An 18,010-nucleotide genomic window follows, 5' to 3' on the forward strand; every position below is an offset into this window, starting at 1 on the left:
TATTGAAGACCTTAGTGGTTAGATTTTTAGGATTTATTGTAGGATGGAGAGACATCCATTTATAAGCACAAAATTAATTTCTTCTCTCTGTATAAAAAGGATTTTCGAAAATATTTCCTTAAAAAAAATTAAAAGCTTTTTCTTTCCTTAATTCTTTTACCTAAAATGGAGGAGATCTTGTCTCAATCATTTTTTATAATAAATATCTTAGAAAAAGCTTATTTTAGTTTTTCGAAAATTATTTTCATAAAGGTTCAAAATTTATTCACTTACCTAAATTAAAGAGATTTTGTCTCAAATAATTCTGGTAATAGAATAAATAGAATAAAATCTTATGTGTTCATTCTCGGAAAAAAATCTTTTAAAAAAATCCAAAATCTTGATTTTATCTTCTTAGCTAAATGAATGAGATTTTATCTTAATCGTTTTTGGTAAATAAATATTTCGAAGAAGATTTTCAAATCTTTATTTTTGAAAATTTTGTTCTTATAGGAAAGTTAGATTTTCTCTTATTCGCTTACCAAAAAGATAGAATATTGACTCAAAAGAATTTTTGGTAACAAAGATCTCTGTATCTTCTAAATATGGAAAGTCAATATTCTGATTTGAAAAAGAGATTTTACTTTCTAAATACGGGATTCTTTTCCCTCTCTATAAAAGGCGTTTTCTCTTTAAAAGACGTGGGAGAAAAGAGTTTTTAAAAGTATTCGTCCATTAATCATATTTTTTATCTCTCAAAACTTATTCTCAACCCCCTTTATTTCTTTTCATCTTAATACTTTTCGTTTTATCTTTAAAGGAGAAAAGAAATTTTATAACAACTTCTTTTGAAAAACAATTCTGATTTCTAAAATGATTTTCTAATCTTAAAAACTGTCTTTCCTTTGCTCATATTTGCATTTCTGTCTGTCTATTTAGATTTTGTAATCTTTAGTAGACAGGTTTTTATTTGATAAACTTTTGTGTAATAGCTTAGGTGAAAAGCTATTGTGAAATAGGTTATCAAGCGACATTCTCCGTGAGGGAGGTTCTAATGTCTTGATTTGAGTTTCTTTTCTCTGCCAAAAATTAAAAGGGTTGAGGTTAACTATAACCGTTGGAAAATCTAGTGGGACAGAGGGTAGATCTAGGAGTTGATCTATTGTCTTGTACGGTCGGTTTGTCTCTTACCCTTGAAAAGAGATAAAATAGTTGAGGATCTCAAGATGAGTCTTGGGAGTGGATGTAGGAGAGTTAGTGCTGAACCAGTATAAATCACTGTGTTGATCTTTTTACTTTCTGAAGTTTCTGCTTGATACTATTTTACTTACACTTCTGTTTATATTTTAGAAATGCTAAAAAGTTGTTAATGGTTTTGATGTTCTAAACTAGAATAAGCTTTGTCTTTTCTAAACATTAGTGACTCTGGACTTCTGCTCAGTGAATATACCAAGTTCTAAATTGTTCTTCTGTTTTTAGTATATTTCACTACTTGGGTTTCTAATCAGTTTTCTAATCTTGATTGAAGCTTTATGAAACAGTTCAGATTTCAATAACTGTCTCTCACATAGTCTTTTATATTTATCTAAACTTTATGAGGATGTTCTAAACATAATAGCTTTCCTTCATAAAGTAGTTTTGATATTGCATAAGAAATTGTAAAGTAGTTCTAATCAATAATTTATTCTCACAAGTGCATTACTTTTCCACTGCTATAGAATTCTGAGTTTGTTTTTAAAGTTAAAGTTTTATGTTTTAGAAAACTCAATTCAACCCCCTCTTGGGTTGTGCCAAACACATACGGGACCCACAAACTCATAATTATAACCACATTATAATTTAGTTTGCAAAGCAGTTTTGTCTCATGGACTTTATCTTTTACCAAGATTCAATCAATAGAAAATAAAAGATAAATATATGCCCTTTTATTAATAACAAAATATTTATTACATGAAATATTATATCCAAAATATAACTAATCAAATTGTCATGTTTCTAAATGCTTTCTTGCGCTTTCAATAAAAGACTTGCTCTAATCAGTATGTTTTGTCATTCTAATTTTAAGTGCATATATTTCTGTAGAAGTATAAAATTTTTGTGTCTGAAAGAGCTTATCTCGTTCTGATGTGGAATTCTAAAGTTTTAGTCCACATCAAATTCTATTTTTATTTAGACAAATTAATTCTGACATTTTTATTTTCTTTGTCAAAGTTTTCTTTTAAATTTAATTTTTGTCAAAGTGACGACAAGTCATTAATGTTGTGTCAATTATGTGTTTATTTTTTTACTTGTTGTGTTTATCAAAGAACTTGCAAAGTCAAATCAATTGTTTTTTGGTTTCACCCCAAAAAACACCTTTCACCTTTTTCAACTTTCAAAACTTCTCCATTATTTTTCCCTCTCCCACGCCGCCTGACATTACCTCTTCTAATTACAACTGCCCATTAAAGCTTGTTCTCTCTCATCTAAAGCTAACTAAAATCACTCTTAACCTTCATCTCTCTCTCTCTCTCTCTCTCAAATCATCTTTCTTCCTTAAGTGAAACCCTAACCTTCAGAAACCTAAACTCAGAAATCACCATGTCTGAATCTCGTTCACCTTCTCTAGAAGTCATGAAAATAGAAGAACTAGACCTTCTCACCAAACTCACCAAGAAATTTAAGGCACAAGAAAGATAGCTTAAACAAATAGCAATCCAATCTAGCCCAAAGAAAGGGAAATCAAAAGGAAAAGAAAAGGTGATAGAGAAAGAAACTACTTTCAAAGGTAAAGAAAAATCTACTCTCTCTCAAAACCCCTTAATGAGACCTTATGTTGTTAATTGGGGATTCTTCGGAAAAGAGGGATTTCCTTTTAGAGAATGGTTTCAATTTCAGGGTTGGATAGATTTCTTACCGTTAGATAAACCTTGTTATGATGACTTAGTTAAAGAATTCTATGGTTCTATTAGTGGAAGTAAGGCTGAAATTCTATTAGTGAAATTGGGAGGAGAAGTTAGATTAATCTCTCTTAAAGATTTGAGTGATGTTTATAAAATTGCAAATAAAGGAACAAAGGCAATAAAAATTAGGGAGATCACCAAACTTGTAGGATATGACAAGGATGAATTTGTTAGAAAAATCTCTAAGAGACCTACTCCTAACAAACAGAGAGCATTGGTTGACTTGTAACACCCATCGCCCAGTCCCGAGAGACCTGACGGCGGATGCCACATTCGGTGCCAAAGACACCGTCCTAACTTAACATATAAATCATAAAAGTGATTAAGTATTCACAAGTTTAGTGAGTAAATTTTTTTTGATAATAATATATTTTTATTTATGAAAACGATTTTGGAAAAATCCTACAGATTAACTACAAGAGTTTCCCTTAAAGTGAGCTTACAAAAGATGTGAATACCAAAACACTTCCTAATCCAAACTCCAACTCCCAACAACTCCAGTAACAATTAAGCAACACGACAACACTTCTCTATCTTCATAGCTATATAAATTCTCAATAGCATTTTAATATTCATCAATTAATTGCATTCATTATAAATATTATGTCCTTATGTTCTTAGTCATACTAACTATCTTAAACATATTTTATATTCAGTCATTTAATAAATCTTATGCTTATCTCCAAATATATACCACAAAATAATTTATACTTACATGCTTAAGTTATAATTCAAATAACATAATCTCCGAAAATGTAATAATTATACATGCCATAATTCTTCATTACATAAATCTCAATCTACTACTACCAAAATAGTCTCTTTTGCTTTGATGTTACTCTTCTGGTCTTCAAGCAGCAACCATGGTCTTTAACCTGTGCGTGATAAAAATCAATGTGCGGAGTATAAAACTCAGTGGTGCTCATAAATCACACACTTACAAATGTTGTGATGACAACACACTTAAAACATAAATTTTCATTTAAAGATTTACAATCATTAAATCATTAAATCTTCAACATACATTTACTTTTATAGCAAAAGAAATATTAAATAAACTTACAATTGATAATATGAATATTTTAATTCTTTCTTCTCATAAGTTCATTGCTTAGGCATTCAATATACCAATAATCATACTATTTATTTTAAAACCATTATTTTAAAATCATGCTTTGAAAATTCATTTGATAACATAATCATTTATTTCCAAACTAAGGTTTACTAAAATAATATAATCTCATTCATTTAATTTCCTTTAAAATATTTTTCAAGGGCTCGCTTATACTTATGGGAAAGAGAAGCAGATAAGTTTTCATAGCTTTTTTATAATGGCCTTAAGTCGCCAACTTATCATAACATATAGAGTGCGTCCGCCCTAACATATGACACCCACGTGTCTAGCATATGATCATAGCTTCTTATCATAATGGCATCAAATGCCGAGCATCCTCATCTTACATAATAAATCATATCATGCAACAAATTCACACCAAAAATAATAGAGCCCAAAATCCTTGTTTTAATTCTTAATTTATAACATTTCTCATAAAATTCATTTTCTTTATTCTCCTTATAATCATAATGAAAACTTAATTTAAACTTAAGTAATTCATGAAAATTCTCTTACTTAAACATAATTACTTAACATAGGAAATTTTCAGCATTAAAGTAACCTTGACCCTTGCTGTGTTTTTAAGACAAAACTTGAATTATAGGTCTCCAAATTAAATGAAATTTGATTCATTAGAAAGATAAGACAAAATGATACAAATGTTATGAAGGGACCATAGCCCAGATCAATCTGTAACATGATAAACAAAATCTAGGAACATAGACCAACAGTCCAGACCTGATTTAGCAAAACCAAGTCCAATGTTTATGAAATTCCTACTTATCCAAACACTCTAATCAAACCAATATAAAACCAAGGAAGTCTTAAAATACAGGGAAACAACTTTCATGTAGAACTCAAAACATAATCTTGCCATTATAGTGGTCAAAATGGGCACTCAATTCAAAGATGCATGTGGCCCAGCATAACATAGTTAGTTTGGGTGTTTCAGCCATAAGTTGAGCTATATGTATCCAAATTGGATACAAGAGGATGGGTTGGAAAGCTAAGAAGTAGACCTACAACTTCCATGAAGGGCTCAGACATAGATGGAAAATAAAAAGGATCGAAAAATAGCCCTTAAGCACACCCAAAAAAACATTTAAACCTTCATCATGCATCAAATAAACCAATTCCTCATTTTTTTCCCAAAGTTCTAACAATTTACCATAGGAAAAATTTCTAAACATAACATATGTACAATTGTGCAATCAAAGTTCAACAATTTAATCAATTCATACAAAATCCCCAAATTTTCACAAAGTAGCATAAATTCATAAAATCAAAAATTGAAACAAAGTAAGTGTATTTATGAACACTAACCTTAAAACAAGCTTTAGCAAGCTCAGATTACGACTTTCTAAGCTTTAGCTTTACCTTAACTCCTTAGTAGAGGGCAACCTTTGGCTTAAGTAGGAAAATCTCCAAATTTCTTGAAATTAGTCACCAAAAATCACTTCTCTAGCTTCACTCTCTAAGATTAATTACTTAAATCAAGTTGGATGGGGTGAATTTGGTGGATTAGCAAGTAGAAGTTGAAGAAAAATAAGAGAAGGAGAGGAAGGTTGCATTGAAGAAAAGAAGAAGAAGAGAAAAAGTGGTTGCTCAATTATTGGAGTTGACTTTTATAAAGCAACTAAAGAGTGTTTTGGTCTTTTCCCATAATTGGATGGCTAAGATTGAGTCAATAGTAATCTAACCTAATGGCTACAAATATTCTCCAATTAAATTCCTTCAAAATATTATTTCTCCACAAATTCTCAAATTTACTCCATAAAAATAGTTCCTTAAATTTCCTTAATTAATATAACATCATAATTCACTATTCACTAATTATCTAAATTCTCCAAATAAATTCATTACTTACTTTCTACCCATAAAAATCATGTATACATATTGCAAAATATTAAATGAAATATAAAGTATAAATAGTAATTTTTCGGACCGAGATAATACAGATTCTCGGACTGGTGGTATTATTCACAGACTGACAAACTACTATTTCATACACAGAAAAATGGGGCTTACATGACTGTTCTAATTTGAATGAAAATGTGGAGTGGCTTTACAAAATTGTAGTTCATTATTTGCTGCCTAAGAGTGGGTCACTCACATACGTCAACCAAGTGGACTTGTACTTAATGTGACATCTTATTGAAAAGAGGCCTTACAATCTCTGTTTTGCTCTGTTTGATAAGATGTAGAATGTTACAAAGCAAAAGTTGCCCTACAAGATGATTCTGACCCCTCTTGGTGTAAAATTGAAAGGGAAATGTTGCAGTATTTCTAAATTGGATAGCAAATTTTTGAAGAATAAAGAGGAAAAAGGAGAAGAAGAAGAGGTAGAAGCAAAAAAAGAATATGAGAAATTAGAAGAAGTAGTTGCAGAAAAAGAAAAGAAGAAAGTAGAAAAAGAGAGATTAGAAAAAGAAAAATTAGAAAAGGAAAGAATAGAAAAAGAAAAAGAAAAGAAGAAGGCAGAAGAGGCTGAGTTAGAAAAAAGAAAAATTAGAAGAGGAGAGATTAGAAAAAGGAACAGAAGAAGAAAAGTTAGAAGAAGTAGAAATAAAAAAAGAGAAAAAGAAGAAGATCAAGGAAAAGGAAAAGAAAAAGTTCAAGAAGAAGAAGAATGAAAGAAAGGATGAGTACCTTGAAGATAGAGGGGACTTTGGGAGATTTTGGTAGGGTAGAAGTAGAGGAGACAAATAAAGAAAACGAGGAGACGAAACCAAGAAGTGAGCCTGAAACTGAGAAGTTAGAATTTAGTGATGAAGAAGAGCTGGAAGAAGATAAGGAACTAGAACTTGGAAGTAGAAAGGCTTTAGAAAAATCTCTTGGGCAGAAAGATAGAGAATCAGAAATGGCTGATGTTGAAATTCATCTCATTGAGCAGCATTCTAATGAGTTGACAATAACTATTAAGTATGGAAAAGCCACAATGGAAAACACTCAGTCATTGGTAGACTCAATGGAAAGGATGAAGAGTCTAAATGATAGGTGATTAGCAATTCCGAAGGCCAGAACTCAAAAACCAGCTGAAGTTAGAACTCCAACTTCTTCAAGAACTAAAAGATACAAGTAGACAGTTCATAGAATGCCAAATTGGAGAGGCAAGCCTCCTTTGCATCCTTTAAGCACTTCAAAGAGAGATAAGGACACTATGAATCTACCCCAGTTAGAAATCTTAGAAGTTCTAAGAAAGTAAGAACTGAAATCGTTGACCTAGATAGCCAGTAACCTTTTGACTAGGCTTTTGTAAATTTTTATCATAACTTGTTTTTGTTATTGTGAACACTTTATCTTTTCTTATTCTGTTGTTTGTGTTATATTTTATTTTAATCTATGTGTTGCAAGTGTGTGTATATTTAACTTGTTTGTTCATTGTTTTAGCAGATTTCTACTTTAACCCTCTTTTCCGATGATAAAAGGGGGAGAACACAACTAGTATTTTCTATATATGCTTATCTTGTTCTAATTGTGGTTCTTTTTATTCTAATAGTTTTGTCCTATGCGATTAGAACATTAATATTGCTCAAATACTTATGCTATTGCGGCATTAATCATGCTTATCTTAAGAGTGTTTCTAATCGTTAGATATAAGAACTGTCAGTTCTAATTCTATGATTACTTCTCTAATTTTTGTTTTATTCTTTTGAAAGTTCTAATTCCCACAGTTCTAATAATGCACTTATATAGGGGGAGTTCTATTATTTTATAGAAGTTGTAATGTTAATAGATTAGAAAATATTTGAATTTATAATTTCTATTTTGTTAGAATGCATAAATTTAAGGGGGAGCACTTGTTCTTATCTGTGATAAATTTATTGGTTTTGTCATCATAAAAAAGGGGGAGATTGTTGGTTCAAGATCATTAATCCTAAGATTTTGATGATTAAATAAACCAAATAAATTTAATATTTTGCATGTGCTCAAGTGATTTTATGTAGAATTTTATTGATGAAATTATTGAAAAATTCAAGCTTCTACAACTCAAAGATTTTTATTAAAGACCATGAAGACATAGAGATTTTTAGTGGTTAATATTTTATTGAGTCTAGGAATATTGTAGGATAGAGAGATAATTTATTATAAGCACAAATTATTTTTCATCTCTTTGAAAATCATTTTTGAAATATTTTAAATTAAATATCCTAGAGAGAAAATCCTTAATCATCGCTCTTCACGTTAATCCAAGTGAAAAAGATTCTTGGAAAAAACACTTCGGTGGCTATTAAATTTTCTGCACAAACAATTCTGTTTATGATAGAGTTGAGATTTTCTGTTATAAAGCAACAAAGTTTTCTAAAATAGCTTCTCCATCTCCAAAGGTTTGCATGTGTGTGTGGAATAAGTGCCCTGACAGCTTTTTAAATATACCCCATGCACTGTCTCTTTAAACTAACATGTCAGAAATGTTGCTTTATACCCAATGTTTATCAAATAATAGGGACATCATTTTTCTTGTATAAAAAGTCTTTCCTCACTCTCTCTAAAACTTCGTGGGCAAAGAGTAAGAGACCATTTTTCAGAGATTCAAATCGTTCAAAGCTTTCTCTTCAACCCCCTTTGTTTCTTTTCTTCTCTATTCTTCAAGGAATATTTTAAGAGAAAAGAAATCTTGTAACAACTCTTTTGAAGAACAGTTATGATCTTACTTTCTATTTTCAAATTTGTTTTCTGTTCTTTTTGTGCTTATAGTTGCATTTCTCTCTATCTATATAGATTCATGTAATCTATTATAGGCTAGAGGTTTTTACTGAAAAACATTTGTGTATAGCTTAGGTTGAAAAGCTATGTTGTAAAGGTTATCAAGCAACTTTCTCCTAAGTGAGATTCTAATGTCTTGATTTTGAGTTTTCTATTCTCTGTAATATAGAAGGGTAGAGGTAAACTAGAACCTTTGAAAATCTAGTGGGTTAAAGTTTAGATATAGGTTTTTGATCTATTTCCTTGTAACGTTGGTTTGTCTCTTACCCTTTAAAAGAGATAACATAGTGGAGGACCTCAAGATGATTTTTAGGGAGTGGATCTGTGCAAGTTAGTGCCAAACCACTATAAATTCATGTGTTATTCTTCTTTTAATTTCTAAAGTCTTGTTTGATCATATTCTAATTATGCATCTGTTTATGTTTTTAGAAATGCAAAGTTGTTGATGATTTTCTAATTCTAAAAGTGGATAAGCTTTATCTTTATGGTTCATTAGAATTCTGGATTTCAGTATTGTGATTTCTCCAAGTTCTAATTAATCCTAATGCATTAAGAAAAAAAAATCAAAATTTGAGTTATAATCAGTTTTCTAATCTTTCATAAGCTTTGTGAAGAAGTTCTAATCGTAATAACCGTTTTTCACAAAGTCTTTCTAATTCCGCTGCTTTAGAATTCTGACTTGATTTTTAAAAGTTAAATTTTTAGAAAACTCAATTCACCCTCCTCTTGGGTTGTGCCATATGAAACGGGACCCACAGGGTGGTTGCACTATTCAATGGATGCCAGATGTAAGTTATTTTAATTTTTAACACTAATTTTATAAGAATGGTTTGCATGAAGAAGCACATGGGGACGATTTAAAAAAAAAAAAATTGCAAGGTAATAGTAGGGTTCCGAATGGTCCTTTCATGGGTGCACAACCTACAACAGAAGAATGCTTATTATAGGTAATTTTTCTACAAATCAGTAATGATTTCTTGAAATCTATTGGTATTAATGCAATGATTTATTACACAACTTACAGGTGTTTGATCCAACACCAGTTGAGAGACCAACAGCTCCTCAAAATTTTATGCAAAACCATGATAAGATTAAGAAGAGAGAAGAAGCTACAGAAGAAAATTTTTTTAATAATGGATTTGATGGCAGATTTGGAAGACATTATTAATTACTAAATGTGAGGCAAATGGGAGAAGATGAAGACGTTGCTAGTAGGGTTTCTTAGGAGATGATTTAAGTAAATGGCACATTTTATTAATATTGATGGCGACCATGTTATCATTGTTTTTTTTAGCTGTAACTCAAATATTAGTATTATTTTTGAAGTATAGGGTTCACATACTTTAATATGTCCTTATACTTTTTATATTTGGACTATTATGCAATGGAAAACACTACGTATGCAGTTTTTTTGATTAATGAATGAACTCAATTGACTATTTTTTTCTTATGGATTAGAGAATGACTGCTTTCATAACTATTAGATTGCTGGAAATATTTTTATCACAAAGTTTAATGTAAGTACATAATACAGATGTTATTCATTCATTATCAATTAATGAGATCAATTTGAACACAAGTTTTTCATTACCTAATGATATTAATTTGAATACAAATTTTCATTATTAGTTAATGAGATTAATTTTATAGATTTTATTTTTTCATTAAAATCAAGTAAGGTCAATTTCAATAAAGATTATATCTTTTCATATAAAACCAAAAAAAGATTCATGTTACAATATAAGTTGCAACCCGATATAGCCTTAGGCTCGCCCATAGTATGGTCTAGCCCACACTGCACGCCCAAGCAGCTCGGCCAATGCCTGTCGGCACCATAGCTCGCTCAGGCCCTGCGCCTGCTAGACCAAGCCCCATTTTTCTTGGACTATAGCCTGCCTCCCATGGATAAAATGTCTCTAGACCTTGATTTGGTCCATTAATCACCCCCTTAGGCCCTGAAAAGAGGGTTTTCAGCATATGGGGGATCTTGAGGTGTGACATTTCGGTGCCCGTTTACCCTAGAGTCTTCTAGGCATGTCCCTTCCTAGAATTCAATAGAAGGTTTTAGACTTCTCTAATAGGACCCAAGTTATGCTAGAGTGGATTCCCTCAAGCCTACCTTGCCTCCACAGGTGCCAAAATTCTCTAGATGACCTTCAACCCTCAGGATGGTCATTGATTATAGTAGAACACCCTAGATCTCCCTAGATCATTCTACCACTCTCTAGGTTTTGCTAGCATGTCCCAAATGCTTCTAGGCTTCTTCCTTGGTGCAATGCTTTTCAGAACTGTCTAGAATCTTGGTGAACAGCCTCGCATCTTCCTTCCACTGACTTAGTTGGTTATATATGCATATAAAAAGGCACTATAAGAACTCTAGTTACCCCTTTGACCCATATGGCTTTAGGCCCAACAAAAGGCAGCCCATGACACTCTTCCCCACTTAAAATTGTGACACCCTCATCGCATCTTGCTTGTAGGCGAGGATCTTGTCTTTGAATTACCATAAGGAAAGCTCGTGCTCCTAATTGACTTCAGCATCAGGTATGCCTTTCCATCGTACTTTTTATAGCTCGGATGGACTCCCCTTTGTGGAATCACACAATGCACTAGAATTTCTTCAACTTCATGCTCATGTATGATGTCAACAGTTATGGGAGCTCGCTTTAATTTGCCTTGTGTAGGATTTTCCATGTCTGCATGATATGGCTTAAGATCATTCACATGGAACTCTGGATGTAGCTCCAAATAGGGCGGCAAAGTGACTCTACAGGCCATCTGTCCAACTCGTGCCTCAATTGGAAAGGGGGCATTCATATCTCTGGAGCAAAGCTTTATAGGCCTTTTCATAATTGCAAATGGTGTGGGGAAGGAGTTTTACCGTAACCAAGTCACCTTATACTCCCCATATCTCCTATTTTCATCGGCCTATTTATTCACCGTACTTGTGGCTTTTGCTAGTGATGCCTTGGCTAGCTTGGGCTTGTCTCGCCACCCCAAAGAAATTGGAAAGCGTCAGGGCTTCTTCCCTCGTTGAACGTCACTATAGTTTGTGGCATGAATGGCTGTTGTCCTGTTGCTAACTTGAAGGGACTCGAACCTGTTGCTTCACTCCTCTCCAAATTATAAAACTGAGCTATATCTAATAGCTTGACCTAATCCTTTTGATTGACACTTATGAAGTATCTCAAATAAAGCTCCAACAAAGCATTCACCTATGTTTTTCTACCTGTCTGTTTGTGGGTGAAAGCTGTTGGAGAAATTAAGCTCCGTGCGTAGAAGCTTGAAGAGTTCTATCTAGAACTTCCCTATGAATCTAACATCCTGATCACTGATGATAGATCTTAGCAACCCGTAGTACTTGACTACATGATGGAAGAATGGTCTGACTACATCTTCCACATTGATCTTGACTAGGGTAGTGATGAAAATAACATACTTACTAAAGTGATCCACCACTACCATGATGTTGCCAAGTCCTTCGACTTTCGACAAGCCAACAATGAAGTCTATTGAGATGCTCCCTTAAGGCCTCTCAAGGATAGGTAAAGGTTGTAGAAGTCCCACTGGCTTGGCTTGTTCAACCTTGTCTTGTTCACAAACAAGGCAGGTCTTTACATATAACTCCACATCATCTCGTAACCTTGGCCAACAGTAAGCCTATTCTACTAAGGCTTGCGTGTGATGTATGCCTAGGTGGCCAGCCCATAATGAGTCATGGCTCTCCTTCATGATCTTCCTTCTTAAGTTCCCCGATTTTGGCACTTAAAGGCATCCTCTTTAGGTGCAAATCAGCCCATCATCTAACTACAAACAATGTGTTTTCCCTTGATTGGCCAATTCTATCAAACTCTTGGCCTACACATCATGCTCCAACCCTACATTAATGCGAACCAGCAAGGGAAACTTAACATGAGTGATGGCAGCAAGTTCGGCCTTCCGACTAAGGGCATCAGCAACCACATTGGCCTTTTTTAGCTTGTGCTCCATATTGTAATTAAATTGCCTAGGTAGGCTTGCCACCTTGCTTGCTTGGGGGTGAGCTTCTTTTGAGTGAGAAAGTAGCTCATGACCACATTGTTCAATTCTAACAATGAACTTAGAGCAAGTGGTGTCTCTAAGTTTTAATATAATGGACTAGACGGTCATCTTTTTGTCATGGACTGTGTACCGTCGCTTCGTGTTATTCAATTTTCTGCTCTCAAAGGCAATGGGGTTGCCATCTTGCATTAAGAAAACTCCTCTGGGAAAGTCGAATGCATTTGTGTGTTTTTCAAAGTTCTTGGAAACGTATGGCAATCTGAAGATTGGTTCCTACATGACAGCCCTCTTTAAGACTTTGAACGGTCTTTGGTATTTTTTGTCCCAATCCCAAGGATGATTTTTCTTTAAGAGATAGATCAAAGGTTCTGCTACGGAAAAATGGTGATGGATGAACCTTCGATAATAATTTACTAGACTAAGGAAGGACCATAGTTCAGTGACTTTCTTCGGTTCCTCCCCCTTCTAGTATGGCTTTACTTTGGATTTGTGCATTTGTAGCTTTCCTTTTCCCATTATATGCCCCAAAAATACGATCTCCTCTTAGGCAAAAGAGCATTTTTTTTCTCTTTTCACATATAGCTCATTCTTGCGTAATACGTGGAACGCTTGTCATAGATGCTTGACATGTTTTTGTAGTGTTTGACTATAGATTACAATATCATCTAAATATACTATGACAAAGAGGTCCAAGAAGGAATGTAGTACTTGATTCATTAAAGTGCAACATATAGCTGGGGTATTCGTTATCCAAAGGGCATTACTACATATTCAAAGGAGCCATACCTTGTTACATAAGTGGTCTTTGGTTCATCTCCTTCGATAATGCGTACTTAGTAATACCCTAATCGCAAGTCTAGCTTAGAGAACCATCTTGCTTGTCCCAAATTATCAAACAAGTCAGCAATGTTTGGGATAAGGCACTTGATTTGTACCGTAATCTTGTTGAGCGCTCGACAGTCAATGCATAATGAAAATGATCCATCATGCTTCTTTTGGAATAGCACGAGTGCACTATAAGAAGCTTTAGATGGACAAATGCAGCCCGCATCCAGTAGCTCTTTTAGTTACTTTCAGATTTCTTCCAATTCAAGTGGAGCCATTCAATAGGGCATCACTAATGGGGGGTCTTGAACTAGGCTCCAACTCAAGTTTATGATCCACCGCTCTGCTAGGTGGAAGTTTCTTTAGCAATCCGAAAGGCATTATGTCCTTGAATTCCTCAATGACATTAACCACTTACTTTGGCCAGTCGAATGGGGTCTCCTTGGCATTTCTTCAAGGCTACCAAATAGGTTGGCCCGTCCCTCTTAATGCACTTTAAAAATTGTAAGCCTGATAATGAGCTAGCTTCAATCGTTATTCTTCATGATAAAGGGACTATGCCTTGATTTCCTTCCTCTAATATATGATGTAGTATTAGTAAAAAGAATAGGCACAACTCTTACCTTATCTATAAAGTCCATGCCAATTACGCAAAAATAATCATCAATATCCATAATGGAGAAGTTAGTCAAGCCATGCCAATCTCCAAGGCATACTTTGACATTACGAGCCATGCCATAGGTTTTTTTTTCTTTAAGTTTATTGCTTTGAGCCAGCGTTTTCGCTTCTCATACTGCATGCCCAGCCGCTTGGCCTCTTCTAATGTTAAGAAGTTATTGGAAGCACCCGTATCAATGAGGGTTTGGGTATGTAAGTCGCTAACTTTAACTTGCACATATACACGACCCTTCTTTTAAGCTTTAAGAACTACCTTTTTAGCGTGGGAGGTAGCAGCTAATTGCAATGACCCCATGCTAGAGCCTTCTTATGGACGAGATGCTAGCTCCTTTTTCTCAATTAAAGCAAAGAGTTTGCTCCTTTTGGGGCATTCTCTTGCTTTATGCGACCCATCATAGAGGAAGCATTTTAATGCTTTATGCGACCCAGTGTTGCAACCCATTAATAAAGGAGATGAGGGCTTCCTTATCAGAATAATCAGGAATTTCCAAGAGATCTTTAGAAAATTCCTTGACATACTCTTTAATGCTTCCCTTTTGAGTGAGCCTTCTAAGGTTAGCTTTATCCTCATTGTCTGTATTGTCAGGAAAGAATTGTTTCTCAAATCCTTATTGATTTCGTCCCACGTAGTAATGGTGCAAAGACCCTTTTCAATATCACTACACCTTCTCCTCCACCAAATGAGGGCAGTGTCAGCAAGGTATAAAGGAGCATAGTCCAACTTTTTGGCATCCTGAGTAATACCAGTGGTTTTAAAATACTGCTCAATGCTCTATAGGAAATTTTCAATTTTTTTGGCATTTCGAGACCCACGGTATGCTCTGGGTTGAGGAATTTCCACCTTTAACAAAATTACAAGTGATGAGGATGTGCTCGCAGTGCTTCCTTGAGCAATGACCCTTTTGAGGAGGGTCACTTCATCTTTGACCTCCCTCAATTATGCGAGCATGCTCATAAGTTCCTCCTTTAGAAGCTTGTTTTCCTCTTATAAATCCCTTTTGTCATTTCTAAGGCCAACTACATCATCATAGAGGGAATGTCTACGTGTCTCAACTTCGCTAGCAAGCTTAGTGATTGCTGCATCGACGACTTGCTAGACTTCTCCTAGCAACTCCTCTTGCCGTGTGACATCCTACTCCGAGTCGAGTCTTAGCATAGAGTTGAGTAGTCGAGTTGAGTCGAGTTGAACCAAACCCGGTTGGGGTAGAATGGGTTACAACATCAGCATGCTATTATATTCAATATACATTATGATTTCAGCATGTCAGGCCATACAGTCAACCAGTTTGTAGCGTCTTGGTCCGGTTCATTCGGGTTTACGGGTGGACCGGGAAGGGGTGTTACATGCCGCCTTCGAGTTCCTTAATCCAGTTATTGTGGTCTTTGAACTGGTCCCATCAACCAGCCACAGATGGATTTTAGCAAGCCTAGTCTAAACATTCCCCAACTCCACTATAGGGTCCCAAGACTTAAACCTTCCTCTCTTATTTTGTTGACTCGCGCTCCTCCTCCACAGGAACTCGGCCCTTAACAGCATGCAGCTACATCGCTTGGATTAGACATGCGTTGCTAAATGAACACGGCTTTACTTGACTCAATCTCCTTAGGATTTTCCTTATCACCTTTGGATTATATAGAGTTGAGGAGGTGCATTAAATCAAGCCTCTTCTCCTCCTCTTCCTGTTCCTCCATGTGGGAGACTAAGGCAGACAACTTACCCTTCTGGGGGCAATCCCTTACATGATGCAAACCATCATAAAGGAAGCATTTTAATACTTGCTTCACCTTTATCCTCCTTCTTGCCCCTGTAAACACCCTCCTTCGATTACTAGGCTTGAAGCTTCCCTCTTTGCCTTGACTTTTATCTCCCTCACCCTCATGTGAGTTGGACTTCCCCTTGTCAAGTGTCACGATCTCGGTGCTTCTAGCTCACTGCGGATAGCAATAGTCTGTGCGACACTAGTAAACTCCTCACAAGTAAGCTAGTCAACTCACTTTTCATAATAGAGGTTTAATTATGCCCTAATATGCAGGCTCGTGCAGTGAATAGAGGTTAGCGTCAATGAGAAACTTTGCTTATAGAGGTTAAACTGTCCCTTAGATAGAGGTTAATCTACCTAAGGCTAGGCTTTTTGGGTGAGTGACTTATTTAGGACTGAGATAAAATTGTTATGACCACTTGAAATACTTTATTAGACCCTTAAAATGATGTACACAAAGTTACAATACCTAACTCAAAGGTATGTTAAGATTATAGGGCAGTGATGCCTCAAATATAGCCATGTTCCCTTATGCTATCCCTAGCTTTGCATGAATATCTATATATATAAGGGACTGCCTAGCCGACCTGGCCCCTAACCAAAGTCAATGACCCTACCCTTCTAGAGATTCCTAGTCATATCTAACCTCTCAAGGTTGGTGGTCATGTCTTTAGAACCCTTCAGATTGGCTCGGGTCTCTCTAGGCCCTTCCTGACCCCAGCATAGTTTAGCACCCTTTAGGCCCCCCAGAAGCTTTCTCGTGTAGAACCTCCACATTCATGGAACCTTCTAAACATCTTCAGGCCCCTCCACATAAGTTTGGAATGCCTTGGTGCCTCATAAATCCCTCTAGAGCCCCAAGGCACATCTGTCTCGCACTGTGGCCGCCTTGCACGAATGCCTAAGCCCTTCTCGCATGCTCTAGCATATTCTAGAGCCTTTGAAGCCTTGCATCGCCATCTAAGGTCAGTGTTGCCCTTTTGGGACCCGATAAAGCCTTAGGCTCACCTATAGTATGATCCATCCCACACTGCACGCTCGGGCAGATCAGCCCGTGCCTGCTGGCATTGTAGCTTGCCTAGGCCCTATGCCTGCTGGCCCAAGCCCCATGTTTCTTGGACAATGGCCTACCTTCCATGGACAGAACATCTTTAAACCTGATTTGGCCCATGAATCACCCTTTTAGGCCCTAAAAAAGCATTTGGCATACATAAGGGATCGTGGGGTGTGACATTCTCCTCCACTAAACCAGTTTTCATCCTTGACACAGCAATGTCAATCTTGGATCCATTGCCTTCCATATTGGCAATTTGAGCTAGTGCATGACACAACACATAAACCAATCCTTGGTTGTAGCTTGCACTTCACAGGTGTGCTTGGCATGAGAGCCCCATCCCTCACTTGAAGCTTTCAACCACGATGATGCCTCTTATTGCCCCGTCTCCTCCACTTGGCAGCTCGCTTGTTGCACCCAGGGGCCTATCCCTATAGCCCTTGCCTACCCTTGGCAAATTCCTACGCATGTTGGTCACTCAACCTAGTGACCTTAACATTCTCCCTTAGAATGCTATGCTGTTGGCTTACGGATGACTTTCTTTTTTTTTTTTCCAACCCAATGACCGAGAGGGTAGGAGAGTTAAGGAGATTCTAGGAGTGTATGAGGAGGCGTCTGGTCAAGCAATGAATTTTGAGAAATCACGAATCATGTTTAGTTTAAATGTGTTTACTCCTATTAAAAACTCTATATCCAACCTCTTAAGTATTCGCTATTCGCTATTCATTAAGTGAAGGTAAGTATCTAGGACTTCCTTCTTTAATCAATATGGGGAAAAAAGGGATTTTCAACTATTTAAAAGGTAGGTTATAGGGGAGGGTAAATAACTGGAATTGCAACTAGTTATCTAAGAAGGAAAGGAAATTTTACTGAAATCTATGGCGCAAGCTCTTCCGTCCGATTGTATGGG

The 18,010-nt window shown here is 35.6% G+C and overlaps 1 pseudogene; it reads right to left on the reverse strand.

Moving 5' to 3' along the window:
- Nucleotides 1-14,135: 14,135 nt before the first annotated feature.
- Nucleotides 14,136-17,569, reverse strand: LOC149493354 (uncharacterized; annotated as a pseudogene).
- Between the last annotated feature and the right edge of the window lie 441 nt (nucleotides 17,570-18,010).

The sequence above is a fragment of the Jatropha curcas genome, chromosome 10 (genome assembly GCF_041381405.1).
Source record: "Jatropha curcas cultivar XTBG-Jc1 chromosome 10, XTBG_Jcur_1.0, whole genome shotgun sequence".
Lineage (NCBI taxonomy): Eukaryota > Viridiplantae > Streptophyta > Magnoliopsida > Malpighiales > Euphorbiaceae > Jatropha > Jatropha curcas.